This window comes from Schistocerca cancellata, chromosome 1 (assembly GCF_023864275.1).
Source record: "Schistocerca cancellata isolate TAMUIC-IGC-003103 chromosome 1, iqSchCanc2.1, whole genome shotgun sequence".
In the NCBI taxonomy this organism is placed as follows: Eukaryota; Metazoa; Arthropoda; class Insecta; order Orthoptera; family Acrididae; genus Schistocerca; species Schistocerca cancellata.
Genome location: NC_064626.1, coordinates 584471436 through 584494138, shown reverse-complemented (window position 1 = coordinate 584494138; position 22703 = coordinate 584471436).

Genomic DNA, 22703 nt, shown 5'->3' with positions numbered 1-22703 from the left:
ATCTGCAACTTAGATCCTCGGGGACTGTTACAAGGTGTTCACCTATTCGTGTACCCAGTCTTAATACGTCGTTCCACGGAAACGATTTCCAGTCGTACGTTAATTACAATTATAAGTTTCTTTCATTGTCCTGTATGTGCTCCATTCGTTTGTACGTATAAGTATCTGTGTGACCTACCCCAACAGCAGCGATCGACAGCACGTTCCTTTAGGGATTCAGGGAGGCTAGCAGGCCCTGGATCGAACCCGCCGAGCTAATTAACGACGATCGCCCGTCTAGGTGCAGTTCTCAGACGACTATGTAAACACCGGGCTGGTAACAACGTCTCGCATCAGATACACGATTCGGAAACATTCTGAAAATATTCTCACATTTTAACTCAGAAATGCGTCAGGCTGGTGCAGCACTGTTTCTTTCTATTTATCATCAATTATTCATCGGTCAACAAGAACACTTGGTTTCGTCCCTTCATTTAGTCGATGATTTCACTCTCGGACGTCAAAATGTGCGATACTGATGGTTGCCGAGATCAAACCAATCATCTAAAAAATAAATCTGATTAACTTTCCGTGGTAAGTTTGTATTCAGTACTGGGCAGGAGAATCTGGCCAAGTCATGGCTGAGTGAGCCATCCGTCTGAAGACCATTTGGTAGTCAGGGACTGAGGATGTGTTACCTAGGACATCTTACCGTGAGATCTAAATAACTTCGCCACGGTGCAAAAATACACCCTCAAGCTGCCGGCCAAGACGTCAGAAGGTCGCCGGGCCACTGCTACTGTACGTCGGCGGCAACGTGGCGCCATGCGCTGGCTTTGCGGAGAAACCGTAGAGGTAGCTGGCTTGCTAGCGTCGCTGAATAACCCTTAGAAATGTTCACTAATGAGAAAGCTGCGGCTACGCATCGCCTGTGCATTTCTTTGCGTGTAATCCTATTCAGGTATTCGGCATCATGTCGTGCTTGCTGGACACAAGCCAGACGCTGGTAATAAAAACGGTGTGAACGTATTTGGAGGGAGAGAGGGAGAGAGGGAGAGAGGGAGAGAGAGAGAGAGAGGTAAGATTTTGTTTGGCTCGTGAGAGTGCAAAACTTGTGGAACGTCCGTCACAATTTATAAGAGGCTGGTGTGCGACGCAGTGTCACAAGACCACAGAGTTTGTAGACCAGAGAACTGCCGAAAGCAATGGGAAGAACGACGGCTGCTGGTGCTTGAATAAGTTGTTTCAGTGGGGGACGGACGCCGTTTGCCGGAAAAAGGCAAGTAGGGAATCGGATGCCATTTTCCAAAAAGAGTCAATCGTTGGTGCTGCTCTCATTGGGTACTGTGTTTTGTTAAGGTTTTGCCATCTTAGAAAAATAAGACTGGCTCTTTTATGCGAAGGAGAGTGAGAGTGTTTTGTTATCAGGTGCTTTGTTCGGGGAAACACAATATAACTTTTCGACTGGAAGTCGAGAATGTTTCGGTGGGTTTCCCATTCAGAATTGGCAGCAGAAAGGATTTTTTCATATCCTTGGTTTATAGACTATCAGTCGACTGGTTGATAGAGATATTCTTAGTTACGCTGTAGCCTTGGACGTGGACGCTAGATTTTGAAGTGTCGAGAGTCTGCAAGCTTCAGATGGTGCTCACGGCCACTACATAACGTCGAGCCGTGAAAGCAGAGTTGGGTGACATAACGAAACTTTCTACCTCCCACTCCTATGTTTTGTTACAATCAAGATTCCATAATGATGATACGTGGCTGGAGAATTTATTTGGAGAAAGAGAAGTCAGTGATGAAATGAAGTTATGTTAGTTGAACGATTCTGTGTCCAGAAGAGTGGTGGAGGTGGATCTGAGATTGGTTGAGGTGGAATATATGACAAATTACAACGAGGCACTAGTCTGTAGTAAAAATTACAGTAATGAAAGTGAAAGGAATGAAATTTTGTATGGGAAGGCGGAGGGGAATGCTGAGTATTATCCCAGAAAAGTTGCCAAGGTACTGGTGGTGGACAATTTTGGACCACTTCCAACTTCTCGTATTGGTATGAAGTATATACATTTTGTTGTTTACATATTTTCAAAGTTCAATAAATTGTATCCGATACAAAAGGCTAACAGCAAAACTCTGGTCGTGAAACTGAAAGAATAGTTCTTTACTAAAGTAATAAAACCAGAGAGGCTGTTGTTTGCCAATGGATCACAATTGAGGTCTAAAATGTGTAACAGTTTCATGGATAATCAGTGCATCAAACAAAGATTTTGGCATACCATCTTGCAAGTAACCTGTGAGAACGCTATTTTCGAGAAATTCGCCGCCCGTGAAGAACATATCCAAGCTACAAACATTCTATGTGGACGGAATTTATCAAATCATTTGACAGCTTCCTAAATAGTGTTAAGAGTAATGGGTCCGGGTATTTGTTATTAGAAATAATGACAGGAAAATAGCCGAAGTTCTTACTGAGGTGGATTTTCCACCAGGTCGGCCAGTAAATGCAACCGATAGGGAGGAGGCAGTGAACGCTCATGACATGGCAAATTAAAGAAAAACCGACATGATGGGTGTCGTAAAACTGTTAAGTACAAGTTTGGGGACCGCGTCTTAGTGCAAACCAAAGAAAACTCTCATGAAGCAGATGGGTAAATGAGGCTCCTCGAATTTTACCATAGACCATTCGTTGTGGCTGAATTTCCACACCCCAGCTTATATAGGCTAAAATATTTTGTATCGGGAAAGTTACTGGGGCTAAGAAACGTGACTGAGCTGCGTTTATACACAGAAAGAAGACTGTAGTAGGTGTGCACAAATATAAATATGTATGTAAGTATAATTAGATGTGTAATTTCATAGACTTTCGGGGCTTATTTATGTTTTGTGTAAAAATCTTAATGTAAGATGTATGTAAGATATATGAAGACAAAGTTCAGTGCAGCAACAGTGTCGACATTGGCCGCACGACTCTAGGTGCTTAGAGGTAGGTGGAACAAACTTCAGTATGTTATTTGGAAGAGAGACGAATATTTTCTACAAGTAAAATTTGGAGGGCTGGCGGGGAGTTTCAAGGGGTTATTTTAATGCGTTATTGCAGTATTTTGGATTTTGCTTGTGGAATTAGACAAGGCAGGTGCGAAGTAAAGGAAAAGTTTTTTTTTTCGTCGGGTGGGGGGCACATTTCGTGGGTAAATTGTAAATTTTCTAATAGGCGTTATTTTAAAAAGATTTTGAATAGATACATGCATATAAAATTGTGAGGGTTAATTCTGGGGATAAATCTTATTTTAGTCCAAATAAGAGAACATTTGCTGGGTTTATGATTCAGTTATGCGCGGAAAGCTAAATGAGCTATTACTGCACAGGGTAGTATTTCGTAAGGTAGGGAGCAGAACTCAAGGCTGGTGGAATGGTACGCAGAGCCACAGTTTGAGCATACAGTAAAAAAAAAAAAAAGAAAATAAATAAATTTCGCAAAACGGGGACGAAACATTGGCAACAACATGGTTGTAGGATAATACTATCACTAGCCGCCGGTGGTACAGTGAAAGCTACAGAATTAAAAGAAAACTTAAAATTACCGCCAATTTAAGGAAGAATTCTTGAACGTGTGCAAGATAAACAGCCTTACGGCCCAAGACTTTATTAAAAACAGTATTACTTTTACGTAGAAGAATATTTATCTTACTTTGAATTTACTTCACTAATAAAATCAACCCCCCCCCCCCCATGAACCGTGGACCTTGATGTTGTTGGGGAGGCTTGCATGCCTCAACGATACAGATAGCCGTACCGTAGGTGCAACCACAAAGGAGGGGTATCTGTTGAGAGGTCAGACAAACGAGTGGTTCCTGAAGAGGGGCAGCAGCCTTTTCAGTAGTTGCAGGGGCAACAGTCGGGATGATTGATTGATCTGGCCTTGTAATACTAACCAAAACGGCCTTTCTGTGCTGGTACTGCGAACGGCTAAAAGCAATGGGAAACTATTGCCGTAATTTTTTCCAAGGGCATGCAGCTTATCTGTATGGTTAAATGATGATGGCGTCCTCTTGGGTAAAATATTCCGGAGGTAAAATAGTCCCCCATTCAGATCACCGGGAGGGGACTACTCAGAAGGACATCGTTATCAGGAGAATGAAAACTGGAGTTCTGCGTATCGGAACGTGGAATGTCAGATGCCTTAATCAGGCAGGTAGGATAGAAAATTTAAAAAGGGAAATGGATAGGTTAAAGTCAGATATAGTGAGAATTAGTGAAGTTCGGTGGCAGGAGGAACATGACTTCTGGTCAGGTGAATACAGGGTTATAAATACAAAATCTAATAGAGGTAATGCAGGAGTAGGTATAATAATGAATAAAAAATAGGAGAGCTGGTAAGCTACTACAAACAGCATGAACGCATTATTGTGGCCGAAATAGACTAGAAGCCCACGCCTACCACAGTAGTACAAGTTTATATGCCAACTAGTCCCGCAGATGAAGAGATTGATGAAATGAATGGAAGTGATAAGGAAACGTAGTAGGTGAATATGTGATAAGGGCTAAGGTATGAAAGAGGAAGCCGCCTGGTAGAATTTTGCACAGAGGGTATCTTAATCATGGAAGAAGGTTGTATACATGGAAGAGGCCTGGAGATACTCGAAGGTTCCAAATAGATTATATAATGGTAAGACAGAGATTTAGGAACCAGGTTTTAAATTGAAAGACATTCCCAGGGGCATATGTGGACTCTGACCACAATCTATTGGTTATGAACTATAGATTAAAAGTGAAGAAAGTGCAAAAAGGTGGGACTTTAAGGAGATGGGATCTGGATAAACTGACAGAACCGGAGGTTGTAGAGAGTTACAGGGAGAACATCAGGGAACGATTGACAGGAATGGGCGAAAGAAATACTGTAGAAGAGGAATGGGTAGCTTTGAGGGATGAAATAGTGAAGACAGCAGAGGATCAAGTAGGTAACAAGACAAGGGTTGGTAGACATCCTTGGGTAACAGAGGAAATATTGAATTTAACTGATGAAAGGAGAAAATATAAAAATGCAGTACATGAAGCAGGCAAAAACGAATACAAACGTCTCAAAAATGAGATAGACAGGAAGTGCAAAATGGCTAAGCAGGGAAGGCTAGAGGACAAATTTAAGGATGTACAGGCATATCATACTAGGGGTAAGATAGATAATGCCTACAGGAAAATTAAAGAGACTTTGAGAAAAGAGAACCACTTGTATAAATATTAGGAACTAAGATGTAATCACAGTACTAAGCAAAGAAGAGAAAGCAGAAAGGTGGAACGAGTATATAGAGGGTCTGTACAAGGGTGATGTGCTTGAGGACACTATTATGAAAATGGAAGAGGATGTAGACGAAATGGGAGATATGATACTGCGTGAAGAGTATGAGAGACAAAACTACTGACAGCCTTGGGACAGCCAGCCCTGACCAAACTATTCCATCTGGTGAGCAAGATGTATGAAACACGTGAAATACCCTAATACTTCAAGAAGAATATAATAATTCCAATCCGAAAGAAAGCAGGTGATGACATATGAAAATTATTGAAGTATCAGTTTAATAAACCACGGCTGCAAAATACTAACGCCAATTCTTTACAGACGAATAGAAAACTGGTAGAAGCGGACCTCGGGGAAGATCAGTTTGCATTCCGTAGAAATGTTGGAACACGAGAGGCAATACTGCCTGTACGACTTATCTTAGAAAATACATTATGGAAAGGCAAACCTACGTTTCTAGCATTTGTAGACTTAGAGAAAGTTTTTGATAATGTTGACTGGAATACTCTCTTTCAAATTTTGAAGGTGGATGGGGTAAAATACACGGAGCGAAAGGCTATTTACAATTTGTACAGAAACCAGATGGCAGTTATAAGAGTGGAGGAGTATGAAAGGTAAGCAGTGGTTGGGAAGGGAGTGAGACGGGGTTGTAACCTATCCCCGATGTTAATCTATCTGTAATGTGGAGCAAGCATTAAAGGAAACAAAAGAAAAATTCGGAGTAGGAATTAAAATCCATGAAGAAGTGATAGAAACTTTGAGGTTCACCGATGATGATGTAACTGTATCAGAGACAGCGAAGTTCCTGGAGGAGCAACTGAACAGAATGGACAGTGTCTTGAAAGGAGGATATAAGATGAACATCAACAAAAGCGCAATGAGGGTAATGGAATGTAGTCGAATTAAATCGGGTGATGCTGATGGTAGATTAGGAAATGAGACGCATAAAGTAGTAAATCAATTTTGCTATTTGGGGAGCAAAATAACCGATAATGGTCGATGTAGAGAGGATATAAAATGTAGACTGGCATTGGCAAGGAAATTGTTTCTGTAGAAGAGAAATTTGTTAACATCGAGTATAGATTTAAGTGTCAGGAAGTCGTTTCTGAAAGTATTTCTACGGAGTGTGGCCATGTATGGAAGTGAAACGTAAACGATAAATAGTTTGGACAAGATGAGAATAGAAGCTTTCGACATGTGGTGCTACAAAAGAATGCTGAAGATTAGATGGGTGGATCACTTAACTAATGAGGAGGTGTTGAATATCATTGGGGAGAAGAGAAATTTGTGGCACATCTTGAATAGAAGAAGGGATTGGTTGGTAGGACATGTTCTGAGGCATCAAGGGATCACCAATTTAGTATTGGAGGGCAGCGTGAAGGGTAAAAATTGTAGAGGGAGACCAAGAGATGAATACACTAAGCAGATTCAGAAGGATTTAGGTTGCAGTGGGTACTGGGAGATGAAGAAGCTGGCACAGGATAGAGTAGCATGGAGAGCTGCATTAAAACAGTCTCTGAACTGAGGGCCACAACAACAACAACAACATTAAAATCAAAAGACTCAACTGCTAGTGAAGGCTGAATGAACGAATCTTGGGCCCGCGCAAATGATAGTACCATACGAATGTCAATAGTTAATGTAGTGAACAGCACGCAAGGCTTTAAACTAATCAAAAATTATTTGTCTTAACAACCAAAATCTTGGGCCTCACCTCTCGCGTTGCATCCCGATTTGCTACCCAAGGTGTCACTGCAGTATTCCTCTGTCCTACTCATTCCCTGTTGCATGATGGTCGGATACCCAAATACATTCACGAAGTTCATCTGTTCTCTATATTGTTCGCATGAGTCACTTCACGGCACATTCTACAGATTACGATCTGCTCTGAGTAACACTTTAGTGTCTTCCACAGTTCTATCACTGTCCCAAAACCCACCTTCAGGAATTCTTCATACTTTGAAACGATAACATGTGTCCACACACGTGCAGTAAGAATTATATGTGGTGTGAACTCAAGAACATCCTGCAGAAGCCTGTTTAGGGAACTAGGGATACTAACTACAGCTTCCCAATATATTTATTCCTTAATGAAATTTGTCATTAAAAATATATCACTTTTTCAAACCAACAGCTCAATTCATGGAATCAATACTAGAAATAAGAATAATCTTCACAAGGATTTAAAGTCACTTAGTCTTGTACAAAAAGGTGTGCATTATTCAGGAACACACATTTTCAATAACTTGCCAGCAGCCATAAAAAGCTTAACAAGCAATGAAATTCAGTTTAAGAGAAGCCTAAAGGATTTATTGGTGGCCAACTCCTTCTACTCCATTGATGAATTTCTTAGTAAAACCAACTGATTTGTATATAAGTACAACATAACTTCTGCACAATTTCAGTGCAGTAATGTGTTTACTGAAAATTTGTGTGTGTGTATGTGTATGTGTGTGTGTGTGTGTGTGTGTGTGTGTGTGTGTGTGTGTGTGTGTGTAAGTGTGTAAGTATAATCTAACTTCTGCACCATTTCAGTGCAGTAATATGTTCATTGTAAATAAGTATTACAGTAGTTGTATTACAGTAGTTGTATTACATGTTTATTACTTGATAAATAAATAAAAAACTTTTTTATTTTAAATTCAGTGCATTAGTATTTGTAAAATGACTTAGTGTTCATTAAAAAATGACGATCATTCCACTTGGGACCTGTGGAATGGTACTTTAGCTTATTTGTTTTAGTTGTAAATATTTGTCATGTATTGTTGTTTTTCTGACATGTTCCACATCCTGGAGGACCTCCTCACTACGGATCAATTGGAATGAAAGTAAATCTAATCTAAAAAAAAACATTTGCGAACATTATATGTCTTTTGCCACTGTTCCATTCGTGAGCTCGAGCACCGCGCCAAAACACGAAGGTTCTGCAAATACATTTTTACACAGGTTGGCTGAGTGAGCTCGGCAGCCCAACATAAAATGCCAAAACGAAAACATTACCAGCCGTCTATATTTCAAATTTTATTTTACTTTGCGACCGGTTTCGCCCCTTTACAATGCCTTGTTTAGACTCCCTGACCAAAAGGCAGTAAGAATCAAACCCCAAGTGCCATCAAAGTCTGCAGTTGATGCCTGCAATTGGTGAACGATGGGGTAGTGCAGTTAAACAAGTAGTCTACTAGTTAAACAGGTTGTCTATGGATACCAGTTAATGAATATTTTCACCTATTACGATTGCATGTGAGATTAGTATTAAAAATGTTTTAGGTTCCGGGTTCAAATCTCGCCACTGCTTAAATATTGATTAATAATCATATTTGGCAGCCGAAGACTTCCAGCATAAGAAGTTACTCTCATTCTGTCAACGGCTTTGTCGAAGAGGAAGGAGGAGCGAACAAATGTTCAGGGCACACTGTTGTCCTAGGGGTGGGAAACTGCCCCTAAAGGCGGAAGAATCGACAATGATCAACGGCATGACGATGCAAAAAGCAATGGGAACAACTGCATTTAAGACACGTAGCGTGTATCAATGGGACATGTGGCCTGTTACTGACAAAGTATCATGATGATCTCTCCATTGGAAAAGATTCTGGAAAAGTCCCTCATTAGGGTCTCCAGGAGGGGGACTGCCAAGGTGGAGGTGACTACGAGAAGAAGACTGAATAATCAACGAGTTGGGGCGTGTAAGCCGTAAAGGTAAATGCAAACGCTCGATCTAGATACAGTAGCGGTCAGTGAAACGAAATAGAAAGAAGACAAAGATTTCTGGTCAGATGAGTAGAGGGTAATGTCAACAGCAGCACAAAATGATACAATGGGAGCAATATTCGTTATGAATAGGAAGGTAGGGCAGAGAGTGTGTTATTGTAAACTGTTCAGTGATAGGATTGTTCGAATCAGAATCGACAGCACGGCAACATCGACAAGTTCAGGTAAACATGCTGACGTCACAAGGTGAAGATGAAGAGAGAGAGAGATAAAGTATATGAGGATTTAGAAAGGGTAACATAGTACACAAAGGGAAACGAAAATCTGATAGTCATGGGGGACTGGAACGCAGTTTTAGGGGAAGGAGCAGCAGAAAAGGATACTGGAGAATATGGGATAGGGAGAAGAATTTAGAGAGGTGAAATACTAATTGAGTTCTGTAATAAATTTCAGCTACTAATAACAGATATTCTGTTCAAGAATCACACGAGGTGGTGATATACAGGGTGTTTATAAATGAATTAATGCTTTATAATATTTATTATATTAAAGTTACACTTATAAATGATATGTCAAACTCAAACAGTTTTACCAAGAACCTTATAACTGTTCTATGTCTGCACCATTTGTCACACAGCACATATCCAGTCTATAGCCGAGTTCTTCCCAAACGTTGATAAGTGTGTCTTCAGTGATGGTAGCAACAGCTGCTTCAATCAACCTTCTTAATTCACGGAGGTCTGTTTGTAGCGGAGGCACATACACGTGAAACTTGATGAAATCCCAAGGGAAAAAATCACTTGATGTGAGGTCGGATGAACGTGGAGGTCATGCCCTGTCATTGGGCCCCTTCGGCCTATCCAGCACTTTGGTACAGTGAAGTTCTACCAATCGTGTACTTCGCTATGCCAGTGAAGTGGCACACCACCTTCCGCCAGGATACAGTGCAAAAAACAGTCATTTTAGGGGAATCTCGTTCCCTTTGTACCACCTCATAAGGATTTTCTGAGCCCCAGGTGCGCCCATTGTGAGTGTTAAGATGTCCACTAAGGTGAAAGGTTGATTCATCACTGAAGACAACATGATGCAGAAAATCTTCATCGTCATGGGACCACATTTCGTTTGCGATGTTCTCACGTAATCCATGGTCAGCCTGCTTTAGAGCCTGTAAAAACTGTAAAAGGTAAGGATGTAATTGTACATGTTTTTTTAAAACTTTCCAAACAGTCGACACAGGAACATTTAATTCACGACTAGCCTTCCGGACTGATTTCTTTGGGCTACGAGTGAACGACTCTCTCATTCGCTCAACAGTCTCTTCACTAACTCCTTGTCCTGTGCTCATCCTCTTACAAAGGCAGCCAGTATCTTCAAACTGATGATACCATCTACGAACGTTATTATCTCTTGGAGGATCACAACCGAACATCAGCCCGAACACACGTTGCGCACTAACTACAAATTCGGTCTTTGCAAACTGCAAAACACAAAACGATTTCTGTTCATTAGTCGCCATCTTCGCTACTGCCGCTGTCTGGTGGATTGCGGCGGAAATATTGCGAGCTGCGCATGCACACTGGTGCCATATTCAACTGTTTTGAGTGGCTCTTTCAATTGAGATATCATTTATAGCTGTAAGTTCATTGTAATAAATATTAGAAAGTGTCAAAGCTCCGGTATTCTTTTATAAACACCCCGTAGTGGGAAATGGCCTGGTAATACCCGAAGATTTCAGTTAGATTATAGAAAGATCAGACAGAAATTTCGAAACCAAGTATTGGATTTCAAAGCGTGTCCAGGAGCAAATATAGACTCAGATCACAATATAGTAGCGAACAAAAGCAGGCTGAAGTTTAAGGCATTAGACAGGAAAAACCGTTACGCAAAGAGGTGGTATACGAAAGTACTAAGCAATGACAAGACATTCTTTAAGTTCTGTAAGGCTATAGGATCAGCAAATACGGAATAGCTCAGTAAGCAGTAAAGTTGAAGTGGAATGGACACCTCTAAAATAGGCGATCACAGAATTTGGAAAGAAAAACAAAGGTACAAAGAGGGGAACTGAGAAGAAACCATGGGTAACAGAAGAAACATCAGTTTATCGAAGAAAGGAGGAAGTACAAAAATATGCCGGGAAACTCAGGAATAAAGAAATAAAATTCGCTGAGGAATGAAATAAATAATAAGTACATGTAAGCTAAAACGAGATCGTTGCATGAAAAATGTGAAGAAATCTAAACAAAAATGATTGTCAGAAGGACAGACTCAGGATACAGGAAAGTCAAAACAGCCTTCTGTGACATTTAAAGCAACGGTGGTAACATTAAGTGTGAAACGGGAAACGGGAAACGGGAATCCAGTGTTAATTGCATACGAGAGAGCGGGTAGGTGGAAAGAACACCTTGAAAGACTCTGAGGTAGAAGATTTGTCTGACGTGGTAGAAGAAGAAAGAGGAGTCGATTTGGAAGAGACAGGGGACCCAGTGTTAGAATCAGAATTTAAAAGAGCTGTGGAAGAGTTAAGATCAAATAAGGCAGAATTTCTAAAATTTTTTGGGCAAATGGCAACAAAAGGACTATTCACGTTGGTGTGTAGAATGTATGAGTCTGGCGACATTCCAGCAGATTTTCGGAATAATATCGTTCAAACAAGACTGGAAAAGCCGATAAGTGCGAGCATTATCGCTCAATCATTATTACAACTCATGCATACAATCTGCTCCCACTAATAACACACTGAAGAATGGAAAAGAAAATAGAGGATGTGTTAAATAACGACCAGTGTGGCTTTAGAAAAGGTACAGGACCAGAGAGGCAATTCTGACTTTGCGGTTGATAATGGAAGCAAGACTAAAGAAAAATCAAGACACGTTCGTAGGATTTGTCGACTGGGAAAAAGTGCGACAATGTAAAATGGTGCTAGATGTTCGAAATTGTAAGAAAAACGGGTAAACTATAGGGAGAGACGGGTAACATACATTATGTACAAAAGCCAACAGGGAATAGTAAGAGTGGACGACCAAGACCGCAGTTCTCTGATTAAAAAAGAATGTAAGACAAGGATGCAGTCCTTCACCTCTACTATTCAGTCTGTACATGGAAGAGCAAAGATGAAGATAAAAAAAAAAGTTTCCCGGAGTAGAATAAATATATAAAGTAAAAGAATATCAATGATGCTATTCGCTGATGACATTAATATCATGAGTGAAAATGAAGAATTTCATGATATGCTGAATGGAATGAATGATCTAATGAGTACAGAAAATGGACTGATAGTAAATAGGAGGAATACGAAAGTAATGAGAAATAGTACAAATGAGAACAGTGAGAAACTTAACATCAGGATTGGTGGTCACGAATTAGATGACGTTAAGGAATTTTGCTACCTAGACAGTAATATAAACAATGACAGACGGAACAAGGAGGACATAAAAAGCAGACTAGCACTTTCAAAAAGGACATTCCTGGCCAAGAGTTGTCTACTATTATCTAACATAGGCCTTAATTTCAGGAAGAAATATCGGAGAATGTACTTCTGGATTACAGCGTTGTAAGGCAATGTTAATGCATTGTGAGAAAACCGGAAGAGAAGAGAATCGAAGCATTTGAAATGTGGTGCTACGAATGTTGAAAATTACGTGGACTGACAACGTAAGGAATAAGGAGGTTCTGCGCAGAAACGGATAGGAAAGGAATATATGGAGAACACTGGTAAGGAGATGGGACAGGATGATAGGACATCTGTTAAGACATGAGGGAATGACTTCCATGGTACTAGAGGGAGCTACAGATGGCAAAATCTGTAGAGGAAGACAGAGAGTGGAATACATCCAGCAAAATAAGTGATGTCGTAGGTGGCATGAAGGGATTGGCACAGGAGAGGAATTCGTGGCGGGCTGCATCAAACCATTCATTCAGAAGACTGATGACCCAAAAAAAGCTTCATAGTTTCACTCGATCACCATCTGAAAGTGCTGTTGTTGGTCTTATCCTTAAAATGGATAACCATAAACTTGTTTTCTTTCAAAGTCAAGAACTGGAAGTTCACCAATCTATTCAAGTACTCAGTACTAATTTATGCCTGCACAATGAGAATCCTATGTTTATGACCATGGGATCGATCTTTTATTTTGAAATTTACTTATTTTAAAATTTAGGAATGCTTAATTAAGGACCCTTGCTAATTAATATGGCTGCCAATTGATTCATTAAAATCATACAATCAAAACTGGAAATTTATAGTAGTTCAGCAATAATAATCACTAATTTGGACCAGGTGGCATCTTCCATTAACAATGTCCCTTGAAGTAACCAATTTTGGATTAATATAAATGCTTTACTGAAAAGAATAAATAGCTCTGTAATTTGGAATTGTCCTCCCTTTAGAATTTATATATTAGCTCAAAAGATTCTTCCTGTGGCTGGATATACGAAATTTTATAATTGCTGTTACTTTTGATTGCCGTTATTTCTCACGAAACTCATTGGTTCATTGCAACCAGGAAAACAAACTGAATGATCTGAATGATAAACTTTTGTGTGTGTTCGTGTGGGTAGGGAGGCAGGAGGGATTTGTTTCTACCATTTTGATAATATGCATACTATTTGCTTAATGTAGGAACTTAAATATCGGAATTATGAAAATGAAAGTTATGGAAAATTTTGTATGGACCTTAAGGCATGAAACAGGAGTGTATACAGAGCAGGATGGTGGGTGTCAGCCTGTTTTGTCAGAACCATATCGCGTGCTCGACTTCCATGATCACTAAAAAAAATAATGACCTGAGGAGTGACCCGTTATACTTATTTGGAAGACATGGTTTGCCATGTGAATTTCGAGGATTGAAGATTCTCAGGAAGTTCACACCTGACCGTGAACCTTTTTTTTTTGTGGTTTTAGGGCGCACAACTTCAATGGTCATTAGCGCCCTGACTACCCTAAGAATGCACCGCGAGGCACAAGTTGACAACAACAACTAAAAGGGAAAACACGATAAAAGACAGACTGACAGGCATAGGATTAAAAACAACATCATCAAATGTCCTTAGCGAGGTTTGTCAAATTGATAAAACAAAGAACACGAGCAGCCGCTCGTGGGTCATCCGCTAAAATGGCATCGAAAGTATTAGGCAGGTTAAGATCGAGGCGCAGTGTGTTAAGATCTGGACAGGACATTAAAATGTGTCTAACCGTCAGCAAGTGCCCACATGGGCAGAACGGCGCCGGCGCAGCCGTCAGCAGGTGGCGATGGCTGATCCGGCAGTGTCCAATTCTTAACCGGGCTAAAACGACCTCCTCCCGCCGAGAAGGGCGTGAGGAGGACGTCCAAGCCACAGGAAGAGGTTTTAAGGCCCGAAGCTTGTTTTCGGTAAGTGCAGCCCAATCGGCATGCCACAGCGATACAATTCGCCGACAAATGACCCTGCTAAAATCGGACGAAGGGACACAACAAGAAGCTGTCCGAGGCTGGAGGACCGCAGCCTTGGCCGCGGCATCTGCAGCTTCGTTCCCAGGGATACCGACATGGCCAGGAACCCACATAAAGCTAACCGGAGAACCGACGTCCACCAGCTGCTGAAGAGAGCGTTGGATCCGGTGTACGAAAGGGTGAACCGGGTACGGATCACTGAGGCTCTGGATGGCGCTCAGGGAATCTGAGCAGATGACATAAGCAGAATGTCGGTGGCGGCAGATGTAAAGAACAGCCTGGTAGAGGGCAAAGAGCTCAGCTGTGAAGACCGAACAATGGCCATGGAGCCGGTAGTTGAAACTTTGTGCCCCGACAATAAAGGAACACCCGACCCCGTCATTGGTCTTAGAGCCATCTGTATAAATGAAAGTCATGTTGATGAACTTCGAACGAAGTTCCAAAAAACGGGAGTGGTAGATCGAACCGGGGGTGACCTCTTTTGGGAGCGAGCTGAGGTCAAGGTGAACGCGGACCTGAGCCTGGAGCCAAGGTGGCGTGCGGCTCTCGCCCACTCGAAAGGTTGCAGGGAGAGAAAAATTAAGGTGTTGAAGGAGGCGACGAAAGCGAACACCAGGGGGTAGCAGGGCAGAGACATACAACCTGTATTGACGGTCAAGAGAGTCGTCAAAAAAGGAACGATAAGACGGATGGTCGGGCATTGACAGTAGCCGACAGGCATACCGACAAAGCAGTATATCGCGCCGGTAGGTGAGTGGCAATTCGCCAGCGTCAGCATGAAGACTCTCTACGGGACTGGTATAAAATGCTCCGATCGCAAGTCGTAAACCCCGATGTTGTATGGAGTTGAGGCGGCGTAAGATGGATGGCCGTGCAGAGGAGTATACGAAGCTCCCATAATCCAGCTTGGAGCGGACGATCGACCGATATAGACGAAGTAGGACGGTTCGATCCGCTCCCCACGACATACCACTGAGAACACGGAGGACATTTAAAGAACGGGTACAACGGGCGGCCAAATATGACACATGTGGAGACCAGCTAAGTTTCCTGTCAAATGTAAGGCCTAAAAATTTGGTTGTCTCCACGATTGGGAGAGCAACGGGACCGAGTCGTAAGGACGGTGGGAGGAACTCTTTGTAGCGCCAGAAGTTAATACAGACCGTCTTCTCGGCAGAAAAACGGAAGCCATTGGCGACACCCCAGGAGTAAAGACGGTCAAGAGAACGCTGAAGACAGCGCTCCAGGACACGTGCACACTGCGCGCTGCAATAGATGGTAAAATCGTCCACAAAAAGGGAGCCTGATACATCAGCTGGGAGGCAATCCATTATTGGATTGATCGCGATGGCGAAGAGAGCGACGCTCAAAATTGAGCCCTGTGGCACCCCATTCTCCTGGCGAAAGGTGTCGGACAGGACAGAACCCACACGTACCCTGAACTGTCGATCCATTAAAAAAGAACGAATAAAAAGAGGGAGGCGACCGCGAAGGCCCCATGTATGCATGGTGCGGAGAATGCCCGCCCTCCAACAGGTGTCGTAAGCCTTCTCCAAATCAAAGAACACAGCCGCGGTCGGGCGCTTCCGCAAGAAGTTATTCATAATGAAGGTCGACAAGGTAACCAGATGGTCAACAGCAGAGCGGCGCCTACGAAATCCACATTGTACATTGGTAAGTAGGCATCGAGACTCGAGCAGCCAAACCAATCGAGAGTTAACCATTCGCTCCATCACTTTACAGACACAGCTGGTAAGCGAGATAGGTCGATAACTGGAAGGCAAGTGCTTGTCCTTCCCCGGCTTAGGAATCGGGACAACAATAGACTCGCGCCAGCATGCGGGAACATGTCCCTCAATCCAGATGCGATTGTATGTACGAAGAAGAGAACCTTTACCCGCAGGAGAAAGGTTCTTCAGCATCTGAATATGAATAGAATCAGGCCCTGGAGCGGAGGACCGTGATCGGCCAAGTGCGGTTTCGAGTTCCCGCATGGTGAATGGGGCATTATAACTTTCACAATTCGAGGAGCGGAAGTCAGGTGGCTTAGCCTCCTCTGCCTGTTTGCGGGGGAGGAAGGCAGGGTGGTAATGAGCGGAGCTCGAAACCTCTGCGAAGAAGCGGCCGAAGGCATTGGAGACAGCCTCAGGGGCCACAAGGACTTCATTCGCGACCTTCAAGCCAGAAACTGGGGAGTGGACCTTGGTGCCAGATAGCCGGCGCAGGCTACCCCAGACAACAGAAGAAGGAGGAAAACTGTTGAAGGTGCTTGTGAAAGCAGCCCAGCTGGCTTTCTTGCTTTCTTTAATAATACGACGACACTGAGCACGTAATCGTTTATAATTAATACAATTCGTCACTGTAGGGTGGCGTTTAAAGGTGCGTAAAGCACGTCGACGAGCACGTAAAGCGTCTCTACATGCTGCGGTCCACCAGGAGACCGGTACGCGACGTGGAGAAGAAGTAGGGTGAGGGATGGAATATTCAGCAGCAGCGAGAATGACTTCCGTGAGGTGTGCGACCTGACGATCGCAGATCGTGAAGGTTTGATCCTGAAAGGTCGCCCCGGAAGAGAAGAGCCCCCAGTCTGCCTTGGAGATGGTCCAACTAGAGGAGCACGGAGAGGGAGTATGCTGCAGGAGATGGATAACACACGGGAAGTGGTCGCTCGAATATGTATCAGCAAGTGCAGACCACTCAAACCGGAGTGCAAGTTGGGGAGTACATATAGAGAGGTCTAAATGGGAATAGGTGTGAGATGTGTCCGAAAGAAAAGTAGGGGCGCCAGTATTGAGGCAGACAAGATTGAGCTGGTTGAGAAGGTCTGCTAACAAGGAGCCCCTCGGGCAGGATGCTGGAGAGCCCCAAAGGGGATGGTGGGCGTTGAAGTCTCCAGTTAACATAAATGGTGCAGGGAGCTGAGCAATAAGTTGCATCATGTCTGCCCTGGTAACGGCAGATGACGATGGAGTGTAAACGGTACAAAAGGAAAACGTAAAAGTGGGAAGAGTAATGCGGATGGCAACTGCCTGCAGGCCGGTGTGCAACGTGATGGGATCGTAGTAAATATCATCCCGGACCAGCAACATAACCCCTCCATGAGCTGGGATACCTACCACAGGGGGTAGGTCAAAACGCACAGAGGTGTAGTGTGCCAAGGCAATTTGATCGCATGGGCGTAGCTTCGTTTCCTGGAGGGCTACGACGAGCGGACGATGCAAGCGGAGCAGCAACTTCAAGTCCTCTCGGTTGGAGCGAATGCTGCGAATATTCCAGTGAATAAGTGCCATCGTAAGAAAAGGAAGATGAGAGAAGGGGTCACCTCGAAGGCCGCTTAGGGCCTGGCTTCGAGCGAGCACTGCCGCCGCTATCAGTAGGCGGACAGTCATCGTCCATGGGGTCTATAGGGTCATCGGCCATCTCGGGAGGATGGCCGGGAGGGGGAGCTTCCTCCGCCGGTGAACTGCCAGATGTACGGCTACCAGCGGTGCGGCCAGGCGAAACGGATGACGGCCTGGGGCGGAAACCGCTGGGTGGCGCAGGAGAAGAAATGCGCCGTGGCGGAGAAGGAGAACTGTGCTTCCTATGCGCCTTTTTGGAAGGACGTTTGGTGGAAGTACCGGTCGAAGGCTGGGAGGTCGAGGGACGGAGGAAGTCTGCACGGGATGGTTCCTTCTTAAAGGCCCGTGCATCTGACTTCGGGGTCTTCGACTGAGCAGAAGCTGAGGAAGGGGCTGGGGTCTGTGGGGTGATGGGAGGAAGAGGAGACGTCGACCGCGCGATCTTAGCACTGGCCGAACGGACGACCGTGGTGCTGAAGGTCAGATCGCATGTCTGGGTTGCTACCTCCCGGGTAGTCCGAGGAGGGGCGAGGACAGTGCTGTATTTCCCCGCTGGGAGCAGCGTGGGCTTCCTACTAGCCAATAGCTTGCGAGCAGCCGAGGTGGACACTTTCTCTTTGACCCGAATTTCTTGGATCATGCGTTCTTCCTTATAGACAGGACAGTCGCGGGAGGAAGCGGCATGGTCACCCTGACAGTTCACACAACGAGGAGACGGAGGTGGACAGTCACCCTCATGGGCATCCCTGCCACAAGTGACACATTTAGCCGCATTGGAACAAGACTGTCGAGTGTGATTGAAACGCTGACACTGGTAGCAGCGCGTAGGTGTCGGGACATAGGGGCGAACAGAAATAACCTTGTAGCCCGGCTTGATGCGCGATGGCAGCTTAACACTATCGAAGGTCAAGAAAAGTGTCCGGGTCGGTACAAGGTCATTGTTGACCTTTTTCATGACCCGATGGACAGCCGTCACGCCCTGCTCAGCGAGGAAAGATTGAAGCTCCTCGTCAGTCAATCCGTCGAGGGAGCTAGTATAGACTACACCACGAGACGAATTCAAAGTTCGGTGGGCCTCCACCCGGACAGGGAACGTGTACAGGAGGGTGGCCCGAAGCAGTTTTTGTGCCTGAAAGGCACTCTCAGTTTCTAGTAATAAAGTGCTGTTACGCAACCTGGTACAAGATTTGACAGATCCGGCTATGGCATCTACGCCCTTCTGAATAACGAAAGGGTTGACAGAGGAAAAATCCTTTCCGTCCTCAGATCGAGAAACTACGAGGAACTGTGGGGCAGGCGGTAGGACTTTTGTCACTGTTGGCTGGTCACGTTTCCGTTTTTGGGTCGAAGTCGTTAGAGATGGAGTAGAATCCATTGCGGAGGAATCCCCCATGATTGCCAGCGTCTCCGATGGCGCGCTCCCTCCTTGTGGGGACCCTCTCAGAGGGCACTCCCGCCTTAGGTGAATGTTTACACCTCAGGTCACACCTCCCGAGAAACAGACGGAGGGACCAATCGGCATGGTCAGAAGGTATCAGCTCAGGCAATCACCCCTCCCCAGGCCTGGCCTTTACCAGGGGGTACGCGCGTGCCTTACATGTCTACCCAGGGCGGGGACTTACGCGTTACCCCGTCACCGGCTACGCGTGCGAACGCGTGGGTCGGCCTTCAGGCACGCACAGGGAGGAAGGAAGAAGAGGAAAAAGAAAGAGAGGGAGAAAGAGGACAGACTGTCTCAAACGCCAAGGCGGAGACCAGAGAAGGCAAGGAGAAGAAGTCAATGAGAAGGCAAGGAGAAGAAGTCAATGAGAAGGCAAGGAGAAGAAGGCAATGAGAAGTCAAGGAGAAAAAGGCAATGAGAAGGCAAGGAGAAAAAGGCAATGAGAAGGAGAAAAAGGCAATGAGAAGGCAAGGAGAAAAAGGCAATGAGAAGGCAAGGAGAAAAAGGCAATGAGAAGGCAAGGAGAAAAAGGCATTGAGAAGGCAAGGAGAAGTCAAGGGAAAGAGTAAGGAAGACAGTGAGGTGGAGAAGAGCAAAGAAAGGAACCAACAAAAGGAAGGAAGAAACGAGAAGCGAAAAACCAAAAAGACCACGATTATAGGTCGTGGAACCGTCCGTCTCCGGACGCAGGCGCTAACTACCCTCGTGAGGGGGATGGACTCCTTTTAGTCGCCTCTTACGACAGGCAGGAATACCTCGGGCCTATTCTAATCCCCGGACCCGCAGGGGGGACCGTGAGCCTGTGAACACTTTCAAATGCGAAGTATATGATTACTATCCATGTAACTAATACGTGCGATTCCGCAAACCGCACAGACGGTTAACTGCCAACAAAGCGCTTAAAAGTGCTTTGTGTTGTTTGCTTCTGCGAACTGGCTGCGGTGTGTTTACTGATAAACACTGGGGAGGAAACTGTTGACTCACGTCCCGTGGTGTGGTTAAATATAACACGGAGATGCTTTGAACTGTCTGCGTTGGTGGCGGTAGCCAAACCTCCAGATCACATTAATGTTCCAGAAGCACATCAACACTCTAGAGCAACTGAAAGTGTATAGCTTATTTACCTTCGTGTACACTTCCGTACCGTGTCTATTATTGTATGTGTCATTCTAAAATTATCCTTGTTCACTTACGCTGTGCAACACCGATGCTACAACTATATACAAATGTATTCAAAGGCTCGTAATGCATAACAATTTAACTGATGTGTATCCACAATCATTAATAATTCATTATAGAGAGGAACTGTACCAAAAAGGAGACACGTAAGAACACCATAGTACTGTCTTCTTGCGCACTGTACCTTTCTTTACTTACTGGCGTTTTTTTTCGTCTGACAGTACATTATCCTTAAGATACAATTTAAGTACTAGAGCATGCGGAAAGTAATGCCTCAGAACCATTTATGTGAAAACTCTTCAAGCTTTTCAAATAAAACTAATGTTGGTAGCATTCTACAACTGTACTCATCGTGTCTACATATTTACAGCCCTCTGCTGCTAGAGGGCTCTGAAATGTGGCGTGTAATTTGACACTGGGAAACGTAACTATGACGGTGCATGAGAAACAGCATGCTGCAATCGAGTTTGGAATCCGAAGAGTTCGTCCACACTCTGAGCACACTTTCATTCAACACAACATTGCCAGTCCACACACGAGAGCTGCGACATCGGTAGCAACCCGACGCCTTGGGTTCACTCTCATCGATCACCTTCCATACAATTTCGACTTGGCGCCATTCGATTTTCATTTGTTCCAGAAACCTGACGAACACCTTCGAGGACTTCACTCTGATAGTGACGAAGCAGTGCAACCGATGATAACAACGAAATTGATTCCCTTGGGAGGAACGTGTTCGTCGCCAGAGTGATAATGTTGAGAAACAAGTATATAGACGTGAAGGATATAGATGTAGAACGTTAATAACGTTTGTTTTATTCGGAAAATTCTTACATAATTAGTTGGCATTACTTTTCAGTACGCCCTGTTATTTCTGTTCCTATTTTTTATTTGTGATTGTATTAAGTACAATTTTGCTTCATATTAATTAGTTAATAAATGACAGGTCTACATGCAGAAAGAAATGTGAAAAAATTCTGCATTCATTTCTTAGGCACTGCTAAGACAACTATGTACAAAGAGTGTTAACGACACTGCTCGTTGACAATTACAGAGCAGTAGCGCATGATGGATGTGGAAGCGTCAGGTTCATTACAATATTTCCAGCGTAGAAACCACATTTATCTTACGAAATATTTTAAGTAAGTTTTCCACTGCGATTTTTAGCAAGACAGCAGTTGACATAATTACTCTCTGGTTTGGCAGTTGCCTTCCTATCTGCGGAGACGCAGATATCAGAGATTAGTTTTGGTTCGTTAGTCAAATGAGTTAGAAGTTTCTTCGAAAAGCTCCAATGAATGCACTTAGTCGCCGTTTTAGGAAAGCGTATTTTAATGAAATATTACAGCGGTATATAAAGTATTAACCGCAGTCACATCAGAATGGACAGAGAGCATGTTGGAAGTAAACATCTGCAGTTCCCAAAAATAATTACGGAAGAAGGTACGAAATTCTGTCTTCGTCATTTAACAACAATTACTAGTTCTTCGGAAATCCATGTTCGTGGAGCTGTCTGGCGACCAATGACGGAATGTAAGAGACAAAATAACTGTTCACATTTCCAGTAGGTAGTCTACAAAAATTCAAAATATTAATGATTACCAATTTACGCAGATTGGAAAATACAAAAAAAAAAAAAAAAAAAAAAAAACAGTTTCCGTACTTGTATGCGGACGTTATTGATTTTTTTTAATTATATGTTGCAGGCTACAGTACACCAACATCCACACACTGTCAATTCGATTTATGCTCGTGTTGTGTTGTGGACAGAAATTCTTACTTAACACAGCAGAAAATGTGAGCGATACTATTTAGAACAGCAACTGTGAATCTGGAGGCGCACAAACCTGACTACCTTGTCTATCTTAGACGCTAATGGACGAGGTGTTATGTAACCAACGTTTCCGAGAATATAATGCACCTGGTTGATACTGACAATCGCTGTCACTGCCGCTGGCAACATGGAACGTCTCGTTTTCTTCAGTGATGTGTTGGGATTCTTCTAGCCTAACATCGACCTGAAAACTTATCGCAGACATTGTTCAGAGTCTGGTCACAGGAATATTACAGTAGCAAAACAAGTGTTCACCGTGTTTCGACAGTTACAGACATCACTTAGCCTACATTCAGATGTGTTGATTATTTGTTGATGGTTTTACTACTAGCGTTTAGCGAATTTGTTTATGTTACGATACCATTCGTTACAAATTATTGCTGGAAATAAAAGTGGCGACACTTAATGAAAATAGTTTTTTGATCACACAGCTACTGTATTTTACATATTTGTTTAAGGGAGCACAAACTCTGGGGGAAATTTGTGAGTATTCAAATTT